This window comes from Rhinopithecus bieti, unplaced genomic scaffold (genome assembly GCF_001698545.2).
Source record: "Rhinopithecus bieti isolate Rb0 unplaced genomic scaffold, ASM169854v2 scaffold_28547, whole genome shotgun sequence".
In the NCBI taxonomy this organism is placed as follows: Eukaryota; Metazoa; Chordata; class Mammalia; order Primates; family Cercopithecidae; genus Rhinopithecus; species Rhinopithecus bieti.
Window position 1 is genome coordinate 3,253,583 of NW_016813480.1, and position 13,700 is coordinate 3,267,282.

Genomic DNA, 13,700 nt, shown 5'->3' on the forward strand with positions numbered 1-13,700 from the left:
AGGACCTCTCGCTGCTAAAATCCCATCACAGATGTACTTATCCTTGTTCACTCAGGTTCCAAATAATGACCTCAATATGGCAGCAACAAAATATAATCCTGCTGTCTCTAGGCTTAAGTATTAAAATACTACTACTAAATAAATATTCTTTATACCATTCAGGGAAAAAAGAAAAATGACATCATGAAACCACTGGAAGTCACAATTTAGAGAATAATCACAGACCGAAGTCAAGCCAGGAAAAATAACTGCCTAGTAAAAAAAAAAATGTCTTTTTTCAAAAAGAAGAGGGAAAGGGGAGGAGGGGACCACGCAGCATTATGACAGCCAACACGAGCGCAGGTAATTTCCAATACATTTAGACCATTCACCTCGTCAGCAGCTCACTTCACATTCGGGTTTTTCTCTGTAGTCTGATGAGAGAAATGACAGAGTTTATCTCATGAAATACCTAATTTTGTACTACAGGGCATTTTACAAGGTCAATGATAATAAAATTTTCCCTAGTAATACGCCCTTTAATCTTACTTATCCACGACATCCAAAATCAATATGAAATAAAGAATTCTGCTACATGAAAACACTTAACCTGAGAACAGGTTGTATCTAAATGACTCACTGTTAATCTACCAATATTATCCTAATCTGATTGTATTTGGATTTACTATTTTAGTCCCTGACATGTCTTATACGCCTCCAAATTCTAGTTTTCCAGAAATGAGAAGCTAGCTCGAGATATAGCTCTATTTCACCACTTCTTTTTCCAGCCCTACCTCCTAAGCCAGGCTGAAATTCTATGTTCTTTTCACTTCTATCGACGAGATCACATCACCAATGTTTTTAACTATTCACATATAACATTCTATTTATGAGATTGCAAGACACTATAGAAATGTAACCACTTCTAGCTTCAGAGAAATATATCTCATAAGAATGTCAAGTATGAATTTTTTAGCAAAAAGCCTACGTCTAGCATAACAAGACAGCAATCTTTGTGTTTCTCCTCTTTCTTGTTCTCTGGTTGACTATCTGAGCTTCGATACCCCACTGCTACAACAGTTCCACATCTTTTGAAGTCAGAGCCAGCATGAACATATTTTAGCTGGCCCCACCATACAATTCAACACATAACTGACCTGTTACAGAAAGTGAGGCAAAAACAATGTCAAGTAGTAAGGTCTTTGCCCCCAAAAAGTTTACCTGGTGGGGAAGAGTAAACAAACACAAATAAATACAAAACAAGTAGCAGAAGAGATACTGCTGTAAGTTAAAACAAAAATAACATTAGCTGACATTCACTGAACACCTATGTGTATCACATTCTCAGCTAGGTACATTTTAATTTCAATAAAACTATATTAATTATACTAAAAGAGAACAAATGAAGAGAAATTCTCCCAGTTTTGAGTACTTTATTCACTCAAAAATTACTTATCACAAATGTAAATACAAGAATCATAAGATAATAGTTTATTTCCCTTCCATTTAATGAACAATAACTGCCTAGTAAAACACAAAGAAAAAGGAACCAATTCCTGATATGACATTGTAAAGATCCATGAGTGGCCCACACCTCTGGGCTAATAGTCCCTGGCCAGAGAATCTGATAGCCCGCCAAAGATCTGGGCCACATCAACCGTGCATCCGTTCATTCAAGCATTTACTACTGTTCAACACAGTTTAATGGGGACAAGAGGCAGGGAACATTACTTTGGACTGAGTCCCTGTACTAGGGCCTAGTAGACTAGACCAAACCAGAATGGAGTCACTTGTGGTAACTGCCACTTAAACTGAACTCAGCTGGGTACGGTGGCTCATGCCTGTAATCCCAGCATTTTGGCAGGCCTAGCTAGGATTATCTCTTAAGCCTAGGAGTTTGAGACCAGCTTGGGCAATGCATGGAGACCTCATCTCTACAAATAATTTAAAAATCAGCTAGGCATGGTGGCACACTCCTGTGGTCCCATCTACTCAGGAGGCTGAAGCAGGAGGATCACCTGAGCCCAGGAGGCTGACGCTGCAGTGAGTGAGCTGAGATCACTCCACAGCACTCCAGTCTGGGCGACAGAGCAAGACCCTGTTTCCAAAAAACAAAACAAACAAACAAAACAAACAAAAAAAACTGCTCTGAAACAAGCCAGTTTTTTTTTTAAAAAAAAAAAAATAAGAGATTCATGGCAAGCAATCAGAAGTGGCCCAGTTTACTTGAGCTGAGATAATAAGAAAGTTTCCTCCATTTTAACCCTATAAGGAAAGTAATTCTGAAATAACAAATCTGCTGTTCATTCTTTATTTCTGCTTTCTTCAGCCTTTTTCTGCCTATAAAGCCACGCTCCTCTCCTCAGCTCACTGGAACACCCATCCTGTTTCATAGAATGAGGTACAATTTAATGCTAGAATCACAAATAAAAGCTAATTCGATCTTTATTTTTAATTAGATTTTTAATTTGCCTTTTGACACTAGCCCACTATTATGCATTAGAAATATAACTATGAATCACACAAACGTAAAGCTATGTGTTATACCAAAAAATACCACACCACAAGCTATAAAGTGTTAAGTGAAAAGAGAGACATAGGAACCCTCCCTACCATCTGCAAGGTATACAGCCCAAGACACTCAGCAGATGGCCTGAAACTGTGGATAGTACCAAACCCTGTATACTAAGTTTTCTCCTATACATACATACCTATGATAACTTACTTTATAAATTAGGCACATTTAATTTATAAATTAGGCACAGTAAGACTAACAATAACTCAAAATAGAACAATTATACCAATATACTGTAATAAAAGTCACATGAATGTGGTCTCTCTCTCATGTGTATGCACAAAATATCTTAATATTTTCAGACCACAGGTGACTGCCAGTAACTGAAACTGTGGTAAGTGAAACCTCGGATACGGGGGGACTACTGAGCATGCAAAGTGCTATGACAGAAGACTGGTTCCAGCTGCAGTAAACAAGAGAGAACAGTGACACCAAGAGACTCATTTCTGTCCTTTGAGATGCAAAGAGTATACAAAGTCAATGTGAAGATAAACTCTTTTTTTTTTTTTTTTTTGAAGATAAACTCTTAACACCATCTAAATATTGCACTATGAGAGGTAGTCAAAGGGCAGGGCAGTAGCTCACACCTGTAATCCTAGCCTTTTGGGAAGCTGAGGGAGGAGGATTGCTTGAGCCCAGGAGTTTGGCACCAGCCCAGGCAACAGGGCAAAACCAGTCTCTAAAAAAAAAAATTAGCTGGGCATGGTGACGCACACCTGTAGTCCCAGCTGCTCAGGAGGCTGAGGTGGGAGGATCGCTTGAGCTTGGGAGGTCAAGCCTGCAGTGAGCTACAATCACACCACTGCATTCCAGCCTGGGTAACAGAGTGAGATCCTGTCCTCGCCACACACACACACACACACACACACACACACACACACACAGAAAGGAAAAAAGAGACCTAGTCAAACAGCTCCAGATACAGAACTTGCTCCTGAGATAAAGTGTGTGTATCCACCTGTCCGTCTCCTGTGAGGCTACAGAAAACTCTGAGCAGTTTATTTAAACCTAAGTTTCCCTAACTACACAAATCAGACTGTGAGAATTCAATGAGCTAACCCATGGGAAGAGCTGTCTGCCTCATTTAACAAGCAATAAAGAGCACCCATCACTGTTACTGCAGGTGCCGCCCTAGCAGCCTGGACAACCCACCAGAGCTGGGAGCATGTCCACGGCATCTCAGTACCAAGCCCGGGGTTTCACACAGAAAGGAGTTCATGGCAACCTCTCAATCAATGTGGATTCAGAACAAAACAAATAATGAAACAAATGAGTAAACAAAAACCTAAAACCAGAATGATTTAAGTTCAAATTCAGTCCTACTCTTAAATTTGCCTAGTTATTCATTACCACAACAAAAAGTGCGGAACTACTAGAAATCAAAAAATTTAAGAAGTTGAAAATGGTTAGAAATCCATAGTAAATATAATTGGTTTTCAAAGGAAAACTCGATTATCTAATCCTATGATGTTTCTGCCTACATGTGACAGTTAAGCTTCGTTTTTAATGTACACAGTAGACAGGTCTGGCCCCGGGCAACCACCTGTGGATCCTAATACTTTGATCCCTAACTCCATTCTTCACTGTGACAAATCTTTTTAATTCCAGCACTTGGCACAATGCTTGGCACATAGACAACACTGAAAAACATTTGTCAAAGAAGTGATTTTTTTCCCAAATGCAGAGATTTAAAAGAAAAACAATGCATCTTCCTAACCTACTTCAACTAGAAAAGCTGGACTTGCCCCATATTTAGTGACCCTGAGTTGGCTCTGTGATCACCACGTTTAAGTGCCACACAAGCATAAAGCATGAGAATTTGAATCAACAGTTGTTTCAATTCCACCAAACAGTTAATGAGCTTCTTTGTGATGGGCATAAAAGATAAAATAATAACTTTCTCATGATAAAATAAGGCTTCCAGTTTGAGGAAAGATTGTTGACTAGAACCAAGAAGCTGTTCAGCAACATTCTGAATAATCTACCATCATTAAATACAAATGTGGACTGGTACCAAGGGCATCATTAAGCATTTTTCTTTAGCAATACTCAGAAGCAGTCTGAGAACTGGAGGAAAACCAGGGGTCAGCAGGATAGCTGGACAGAGGGGCAGAGGTCCTGAGGGTGGAAGCACTGACCAGAAGGAACGGCCCGAGGACAGGAAAGACAGGCAGAGGCCAAAGGACCCTGGCGCCTCTGTCCAGGCCTGTGCAGGGAACACAAATGCAACAAGGTCACCAGTTAGGAAATAACAGGATTCCAGAATTTTTAAAACTCCCCTGTTCTTAAAAAAGTGGGACACTGTGTCCTTGGCTGATCTTTTGGCACTTTCTATTGCTCTTGACCCCATAAAGATTACAAAAACAGTGGCTTCCAGGGAGGCCCTTGAGATGACAGTTTAAACCTTGAAACAAATCCAACCCAAGTAAAAAGATTTTCTTGCCCAAACTACTTTGTATTTTTCTCAGCTTTAATTACTGAACCCTATAACTAGAATTCATCCCTGATTCAAAGAGATGCTAAAAATAGCCTGTTTCGGAATGTAGAATGAGAAGCATCGTGTAATTTTGCTACTAAATGGACTCCTTTTTTTTTTTATAGCTCAGTAACTTACTCTTCAAATACATTTCTTTTTATCAACCAAAAAAATGCAAACACTTCGGATGCACATTAAACAGTAATTTTCAATACTAATTATGTATTTGTAAGTTTATAAGTGAAATCTCAGGCATACACCAACCTTACTTAAAAACAGCCTCCTGACTCTTTCCCTCTAATCATGACCTTCATTAAACAGCTTTGATTGCAAAGAGTACCACCTCATTTACATATGATGAATGAGTTAAAACAAAGCTCTTATCCAACAGGCTTCCCACTGCAACTGGCAATTTATTAATAACAACTTACATCTGAATCCACAGTGCCATTTACAAAGGGCCTTCACATAAATCATCTCATGTATGATTTCCTACAACCTTGACACCTGCAAGTTAGGAATTAGTTTAACTATCTTGCAAATCAGGAAATAGTCTTATAGAATGACTCATTCAAAAAAAATCACACAGTAAATACAGGTGAAAGACACACTCACCTACATCGATCTCACCTAAGTTTCAAGGTTGATTCCAAACTCCACTCCTTCTATGACTGACTCTATCTTCTTCACTACGGTTTCAGGACCACCCCAACCCAGCTAGTTCACCGCATCCTCCCAACTCCAACAGAACTCACTAGGAGTATAACCAATGTGAAACCCAACACATGCTACTTTCCACTGGGATTTACCTTCAGAGACCTATGTTCTGTTTCTCAACTCAATCAGAAGCCCTCGTATTTACATATACATTAAACTACTGTTTATTATGCCACCTAAGAATCATCTAGTAAACAAATGTCTTTCTTTCCCTAACTTCAGCAACCAAACCAGGGCATTACCCTTAGCTTTGGCCCCACCATCCTGTCTCCAACCAGAAAATCCTTAAAGCTGTTCATAGGCCATCATAAATAAGTATAAAAGAGGTTTCCCTTTTTTAAAGTTTTTTACAAACATTTTTAGTAGAGAGACACAGGGTCTCACTGTGCTGCCCAGGCTGGTTTCAAACTCTGGCCTCAAGTGATCCTCCTGCCTCAGCCTCCCAAATGCCAAGATTATAGGTGTGAACCACCATGCACAGCCCAAAAGAGGTTTTCTTAACTGTGCTTAAAGTTGCCTTACATCCTTTACTGGTTTGAGACGCTGCCTTTCTCCCATGCCTATATCCCATCCCTGGTCTCTGACTTCGTATTGCCTCCTGAGCACCTGCTCAACTGACCAACTAGTTATTTGTGTTTTTACTTCCTTGATTTGATCTACCTTGATTCCTGAATATTCACCTGGTTCCTGTTCAGGTGCTGGAACACCTTTAACTCCCAGCCTCACCTTGTTCTCTGAATCCAGATTTTCTAATCTGTCCTCATATTAACTATAGTCCAACCCTACAAAAGGTACCACCCAGGCCCCAACACAAGATGCTGTTGAGCCTTCTACAACTGGCCAGAAGGACAGTGCTGTCTTTTTTACCTTCAGCTTATTCCTGGAGCGCTGCACTTCCACAGCTGTTTCAGGAGAAAGACAAATTTAACAGACGTACCAACAGCAATTACTCTTACCTCCCCATGGGCCCTTATCTCCTTCCTCTTCAAGCTCAAGACTTAAAAATCAGGTGACAAATATCCTGGGCTAAAATACCACACAGTCAGCAATCTGTTGGATACCAATGGGTTAGATCATAACCAAATCAGGATTTCCACTTAGTTTCATTGAATGTGTTGAGTCTTACATTTGGACAAAGAAAATAATGAAAATCATTACATAAGTGCATAAAATACACAGCAAATCTGTATATTATCAAATAGAAATAGCAAGATGTAAATACTGCATTGCAGAGGTTTTTTTTTTTCATTATTACCATGACAATTTTTAAATACTCGAAAATCAAACTATATTTCAAAATTACCTCTATAACACCAAACCTGACATAAAGATTTCATGTGTAATTCAGCAAATAATTTCAGTTTTTCTTTTTCTCTCTCTGAGGATGAAGCATAATAGTGGCCACTATAACAAAGAGATTCATAAACCTGTACCCACAGGGGATCCTGTGTGTTCAAACAAGACTGACAAACACAGCAATCACATTTTACAACATGTCTACATTCAAAGCCCCTGAGCCTCTAGTCAAAACCTAACTCACACTATATCTACAGTAATCAGGGCACTAAATGGCCCCCCTTCGTGCCACAAGAATACTACAATTTATGAGAGAAGACACAAACAAACAAAAACAAGGAAAAAGTGACCTCCTAGAAATAAATGTAAAATTCAGTCACCTAAGTAACTCATTATTGCCAAAAACATTTCTAGCATCAAATTCTATCTCCAATTAATTAAGTAGCAGTAATCATTTAATCAGTGGCATCCAATATAAACCTGTAGGAAACATTTTCTGAAGCCCAGAGGCTGCATGGTAAAGGGGAAAGATCAGAGGTATGGGGTCAGAGATCTGAGTTCCACCCTGGAACTACCATCGAAAAGCTCTGGACCTTGGAAGAGTTATTACTGTTTGAGTCTCAAGCTCTCCTTTTATAAAAATAAAGCTAATCATACCTCCCCTTAAAATGTGACGGGGAGGATGAAGTCTTATGGGCAAAGAACATAGCAAGGTAGCAGAGGCATTTAATAAATGGGAGTTATTATTTCTAGACAACTAAAAGCAAAACATGCTCCCTGTGGGCAGACAAGCACAATCATCACAATCTGGCAGCTTTACTCAGCCCACTCTTGGCAAAAAGGAAGTGTGGATATCTTTGCGTTTGTGTATACAGATGACAGGCCACATCCTCACTCTTTAAGGTTATGGTGGCAGCACTGACCCGTCTCCAAATGACAAAATTCATGCTTGAGGCCAGTGACCAATGCATCAAATATCCCTGAACCAGCACCTCTTTGTTTCCTACAAAGATAATAATGGCCAACGTACTCACTGAAAGGGTACAGGAATGTAGATATTCCAAACAGTAGATATTCTGATATTTGAAATCCTCATGTTTATTTAACTAAAGCTTCATTAGATTTCATAGAGTTTTCTGTTAATAACTTGAATTCTGCATAAAATGCCAGCTGAATCTGTCAACCCTGAAGGTAGGAGGGTACCAAGATCCAGATTCTGCCCCTATTCTCGCCATCATCCACTATCATCCATATTCCAGGGACAGGAAGCTTCTTTCAAAGTCTAGAAGAGACCTAAGGAAGGCCTCATCTTTGTAGAACCTTTGAGCCCAGGAATAATGATTCAGTGACTGTAAAACTCCACATACAAAGTAAACTGAAGAAGTTAAAGTGGTAATAAATCTATCCACAGCAACAGTCAACAGAATTAAAATTAAAGCACTCCAGCAAATTATATCTACAGTATTATCTTCTCCCCTCCAAACTGCTGAGATAAATGGAATTCCATGGAAATCTCCTAAAATAAATGCTACGTAATTCACATACCAAATACACAGAGATTAAGTACCATTTTTATCAATCTGCTTAAAATTAATGACCTCAAATCTTAATACAAAAGTAATCAGTAATTTTTAAAATACATCTGAAAGCAAGTGAATGTTATTGCACCTAAAAGTGTTGAAAATACATTACATAAACCCACAAAACCGTGAGATTTCAACACAGCATGGCTCTATCTACTATATAACCTATAAATCTAAGCATTTTCAACCTAAGAGAACCAAATTGCTAATCATCTCTACCCTGCCACAAAGAAAGCAATCACCCCCACTATATACCACATTCCTACAACTACTAAGGAAAGGAGGAAAGACAGAAGTGGAGAGGTGGAGAGAGGATGTGCAGGGAACAGACATTAACATTCTACAGTGCTATGACAGTGTTTCTTCTTGGAGGTAATAAGTAATGCAGAGCGGATGCTCCCGTTGGTCTTTTGGAGATGAATCCAACACAAGGAGATTAAGTCATGAAAGAGGAGCTAAAACATCTGGCCTCCAATACTAACCAACCAGCAGCAGAACAGACAGACATCCCAGCTCCCGTGAGCATTGTGAAACATCTTACTAAATACACCTTTTTACTCAGGATTTGTATCTGAATTCTCTGCTGGGATGAAAAGCCAACCAGGATTGTCTCCGCCCTGACATGAGAGCATCTAGAAAGGAAAAAATGAGAAGCAATGTACTTCACTGCTACTGAGCCTGCCAGGTTGAGCCAGAACTCTGCTTTACGTTCTTAGCTTCTCACTTAGTCCTCACAGCAACCCTAGCAAGTAGGAACTATTAATATCCCCATTTTACAAACAAGGGAACTAAGAAACAGAGAAGTGAAGTGGCTTGCGCCAGGTCACACAGTACATAATAGAGTTGAGAGTCAAACCTAGAAAACCTGTTTTCAGAGACAATGCTTTTAAACACTAGCCTTCTCTTATTTGAAATGAAATACAATCTTGTGTAAAGACTACTCAGGAAATGTAAAGTCATCATGTATCCATCCCACTCACCTTACTGCCCACTCTACCATTAAAGGTAAATCTCAAAATCTTTCCTACAGTAATCCCAGACAAACCATTCAAGCCCTGGAAAGTTTACTGTGTACTTCTGCATCATTTCATCTTCGGAGCCCAAAGAAGATGACAGAAGTGGGTGTTACAACCTCCAATTAACAAAGGAATACTTTCAGAGAGTAATTGAACACGACTACAAAGCTCTAAGTGGCAAAGCCAAGGTTTGAACTCCCCAGTCCACTTAGAAATGATGCCTTTTGGCAATATTTTATCCACTGTCTCAATGAATCAAATCCCATGGGACGACTGTAACCTCCATTCTAGAACATTACACAGAGACAATTCGCCCCAGGATTTACAAAGTGTGGAGAGAACACAAAGAAACCTACGGGAAGTAAATACCAGATATCAAGAAGGCCTTTGCAGGCGAAGTAGTCATCCATAGCTGTTTTCATCTGTGGCAAAGTGGTGGAAAGACAAAGAATCTGCCAATAGATAGGGGTAAGAAGATACTAGCTGAACTGTTAACAAACTTTTAATGTCTCCATGTGAGCTGAAATGAAGATCAGAATCTCCAGGAGCCCCAAAACACAGCAAATCTGCATTCACTTGCCAACTCCTTCCTGTGGGCCTTAATCAAACACACATGGCTGGTGCACAAGGCGCTAGGGCAGGAGAGCTGAGACAGCCCCTATGTCAGGCACTTGTGAAGTCCCTAGATGCAGCGTAACAGCCTGACACCAGGAGGAAGGCAAGTAAGGGGACAGAAATCAGCTTTTACCGTCTCTACTAAAAATACAATAAATTAGCCGGGGGTGGTGGCGGACACCTGTAATCCCAGCTTCACCAGAGGCTGAGGCAGGAGAATTGCTTGAATCCAGGAGGAAGAGGTTGCTGTGAGTCAAGATCAGCCACTGCGCTCCAGCCCGGGTGACAGAGCAAGACTCCGTCTCAGAAAAAAAAGAAAAGAAAAGAAGAGCAGGGCAGGCCAGGCACGGCGGCGCACACCTATAATCCCAGCACTTTGGGAGATCGAGACGGGTGATCACCCGAGGTCAGGAGTTCAAGACCAACATGGAGAAGTCCCATCTCTACTAAAAATACAAAAATGAGCCAGGCACGGTGGCATGCACCTGTAATCCCAGCTACCCACGAGGCTGAGGCAGGAGAAGCGTTTGAACCCTGCAGACGGAGGATGCAGTGAGCCAAGATCGTGCCAGTGCACTCCAGTCCGGGTGACAGAGTGAGACTCTGTCTCAAAATATAAATAATAATAAATAAAATAAAAAAGAGCAGGGCAAAGAGATACCTTCTAAGGAGCCGAAAGCCACGGAGAGTATAACTAACTCTCCAGTGTCCAGAAAGGCTAGCAGCCAAGCTATAGAACAAAGAGAAATCTCCCACCGTTCAGAAAAGTTGGCAGCTTGACTCTGAGGCATAAAGAGATCTCCAAGATCTTACTGGGGTTCGGAGTGAAAACTGCCAAAAACAAATTCGTGATCCCACTCTCAAACTATGTGAATCCAACGGTAAACTGACTCTAATGCTACTTCCAAGCCCAGGTCCAGCTCAGTCCCCACATTAACAGTGTGACAAAAGGAAGAGCAAGTCCTTTGCCGGGACAGATATTCCTCAGTCTACACTGTTCCTAATGTCCAGCACACAATAAAAAATCATGGGGCCAGGCACAGTGGCTCATGCCTGTAACCCCAGCACTTTGGGAGGCCCAGGCAGGCGGATCACTTGAAGCCAGGGGTTCGAGACCAGCCTGGCCAACATGGCAAAGCCCCACCTCTAATAAAAATATAAAACATTAGCCGGGTGTGCTGGCACACACCTGTAATTCCGACTACTCAGGAGGCTGAGGCACGAGAATGGCTTAAAGCCAGGAGGCAGAGGTTGCAGTGGGATGAGATCGCGCCACTGCACTCCAGCCTGGGTGACAAAGTGAGACGTCTCAAAAAGAAAAAAAAGATAATAATAATAAATAGAAATAATGGGACACAAGGAGGAGACAAACATGGTCCACTTTCAAAAAGTCAGCAGAGGGTACATCCATATATGATCCTGATGTTGCAACCAGTAGACATAACCATGAATAAATGTACTAAAAGACTTAGTGAGGAAGATGAGCAGGTGAAGGATTTCATCAGAGTAAAACAACTAAATAGGTAAACAGAAAAGCCAGAAATGGAAATTACAATTTCAGAAAGAAAGAACTCATTTGATGAGCTTAACAGAAAACTGGACATAGCAGAAGGTGGTTCTACGAGTTGCAGAGAGAGAAAAATGGAAAACAAACAAGAAAACTGCCCAAGGGCTGAGAAATAATAAATGGCTTGAATATACTGGAGTCCCAGAAGACAAGGAGAGAACTGGATAAAAGAAATATCTTAAGAAAATAATAATCTGATAATTTCCCAAATGTAATGAAGGACATCAACCCACAGATCGAAAAGCTCATTAAATCCAAAGAGAGTAAATACAAAGAAAAATCACACCTAGGCACATCATAGCCAAAGTGCTAAAAACCAAAGATGAAGAGGAAATACTCAAAGCAACCAGAGGAAAATGAGACATGACTTGTAGAAAACTGCAATAAGGGCAACATTTAAGAAGGCTCAATTTTATCAAAAATAATTAAAGTCAGAATATGATGAACTAACATGTTTAGAATGCTGAGGTGTGGGGAAAATGACTGTCATACAAGATTGTCTAATAAAAAAACTAAAGAAAGAACTCTCAAAATTAGCTTTAAAAAAAAAGGAAACAATCCAATTATGAAATGAGTGAAAAAAAATAAATATTTCACCAAAGAGGATACATAGATGGCAAATAAGCAGATGAAAAGATGGTCAACATTATTAGGCATTAGAGGAATGCAAATTAAAATTACAATGAGGTATCATTACATTCAGGTTAGAACAGTTACAATAAACAGGGATAATACCAAAGTCTGGTGAGGATGCAAAGAAAATGGATCACTTATACACTGCTGGTGAAAATGTAAAATAGTACAGCTACTCTGGAAAATAGTTTGGCAGGTTTTTACAAAACTAAAGATTAACTTGCCAATAATCACATTCATGGGTATTCATCCCAGAGAAAATATATTCATACAAAACCTGTACACAAATGTTCATAGCAGCTTTACTCATAATAGCAAAATAGTACAAACAATGCAAATGTTGTTTGTGTGGATTGTTGAACCAACTCTGGTATATCCATACAACTGTAAACTGCCCAGCAATACAAAGGAATGAACAATTGATACATAAAACAACCTGGACAGACCTCAAGGACATTTTGCTTAGTGAAAAAAGTACATCGCAAAGGGTTAAACATGGTATGATTTCATGTATATAACATTCTGAAAATGACACAACTAATACAGATGAAGAACAGGGGCCAGGGACAAGGAACAAGATGGCTGAGAGTACAAAGAAATTGCACAAGGGAGATTTTGTGGTGATGGAACAGTACTGTATCTTGATGGTGGCAGTGATTCAAGTCAGAATACACATATGATGTATCTACACATATGATGAAACTGCAGAGAACTTTACCCACTCGCACACACACACCTGCAGTTTAAAATACAGTGAACAGTGAATAAGGTCATTGGTACGTACCAGTATCAATTTCTTGGTTTATGTATTATATACTACAAGCTATAAAAGATGTCACCTTTGGGGAAGCTGGGAAAGGGTACATGGGACTGTGAATTTTTTTATGCCATGTTCTCTGAGATTATTACTATATAAAAATAAAAGGTTTAATATTTAAAAAGGAAGACAAAATAAAGACATTTTCTGACAAGCCAAAGCTGAGCAGATCCACATTTAAAAAGATGCTGAAGTTCTTCAGACTGAATGGAAACAGTATCAGACAGAAACAGGAAGAAAGAACACCAAAAGACATTAAGTGTGTTTCTCCTGAGATATTCCTTTGTTCAACTAACATTTGTTAAATATCTTTTCTGCAAGTCTTTATGGTAAGTGCCAGGGGATCAAAGACAAATAACACTCATACTATCTATGATACAAACCTACACATAAATATTAGCAACAAATGACACTGAAGACTATATT